Source organism: Capsicum annuum, chromosome 6 (assembly GCF_002878395.1).
Source record: "Capsicum annuum cultivar UCD-10X-F1 chromosome 6, UCD10Xv1.1, whole genome shotgun sequence".
Lineage (NCBI taxonomy): Eukaryota > Viridiplantae > Streptophyta > Magnoliopsida > Solanales > Solanaceae > Capsicum > Capsicum annuum.
Window position 1 is genome coordinate 23,987,474 of NC_061116.1, and position 1,518 is coordinate 23,988,991.

Here is a 1,518-nt window from a genome sequence, read left to right on the forward strand (position 1 = left end):
TTACACGCGTTTTTCTTTCACAATCTGGAAGAAAGAGCAAACCCACACAATCGTACATGTGTAAATTTCGTATTTTCTATAAAAATGCAAGCAAGCCTTTGATATCAGTTGTTGAAAAACAGGCATAAACAACGAAAGCATATCAGAATCATACTGCTTACATAAATTATAAACAATCAACATAAATATAAGTTCACATCAGGGGCGGCTCTACCTCATAGAAAAAGAGACGATCGCCTTAAGCCTCCAAATTTGAGGGGCCTCATTTTTTAACAATAATAGGTTAGAATTTAAAAAAAAAAAAACATTAAATATTATTTTAAAAAATAAACTTTTTATATAAAAGAAAATAATTATTAGAAGAAATTTGATATGTCTAAAGTATTATATCTCTTTTTTTGGGAAAAAATTTTAAATTTTATTAATTAATAATGATTAACACATGACATTGAACCCAACACCTTATTAGTCCACACCAAACAAACAAAAAAAAAAGAAAAAACTCAACTCCCTTCCTCGGTCCAACTCGGTAACCCGAGTCCACCCCTATCATTACGTATACCCTTTGTAGGGTTTGTAAAAGGAAACACTTGGCTTTCCTTTTCTTCACCCTTACCAGCTGAAAAAATGTTGCCGCCGCATGTCAACACTAGGCTCATCGCCCTTCTTCATTGGATAATTAACCTTCATGATCGCCATCTTCTTGTTGTTGCTTTATTATTTCTCAAGAGTAAGCTTCTCTCCTTCCTTTCATTTCTTGTCTTATCTACCTTTTTTTGATTTTCCTTTTCTCTTTTCTAGTTGTGCTCTCTCGTGGATAATGTAGGTTCACTAGAAAATAACACAGGATCTCGTCTCCTACTACCTTGTCTATCAACTGGTAAGCTTTCCAACTGCATTTGGCTATTCTTTTATTGATGCTGATGTTTCCCTTTTTGCAGGTGAGCTAAGATGGAGTTGTAACGGCCTGAAAATTTGATAAAATATGTGAAATTTGTGATTTTATGTATTTGATTGTTTTATCCCTCCCATAGTTGCATTGTAGTATTTTTGGGATATGTGAGTGATTGACACGATTCCCGATGCATTTTGATATCTTTAATGTGATACTGTGATTTTTGATGGCTTAGAGAGCCTTATTTTAGACTTGTGTGGTTATCTTTTGATCCGTGCGGTGGATGGATGAACAAACTGTGCCAGCAGCTCCACAATATCTATTTTAGGCTAGGTAGACCTTTGGTTCGGGTCCCGATGCACCTAAGCTTATTTCGATCTTTTAGTCAGAAAGTTGAAAATTTTGAAATATGAGTGTGCGATCCACATTTCGTCAAAATGACCTCGGATGGAAAATTCGACTTCGTCAATACATTCGAAATGTCAATTTTAGGGGGATAGCATGTTTGGTGTGATTTTATGGCTTTTAAATCTCAGTTCGATCCTCCATTTGAAAAATTATGATTTCGAATTTCGGGGGTCAATTTTGTGAAAATGATGTTTTTTCGAAATTTTGATATCGCC

General features: G+C 34.7%; 1 long non-coding RNA gene across 1 annotated transcript; it reads left to right on the plus strand.

The window, feature by feature from the left end:
• Positions 1–355: 355 nt before the first annotated feature.
• Positions 356–1,144, plus strand: LOC124899677. Its single transcript, XR_007056978.1, has 3 exons — positions 356–730; positions 802–880; positions 942–1,144. It is a non-coding gene; the product is annotated as an uncharacterized LOC124899677 (long non-coding RNA).
• The last annotated feature ends 374 nt before the right edge of the window (positions 1,145–1,518 follow it).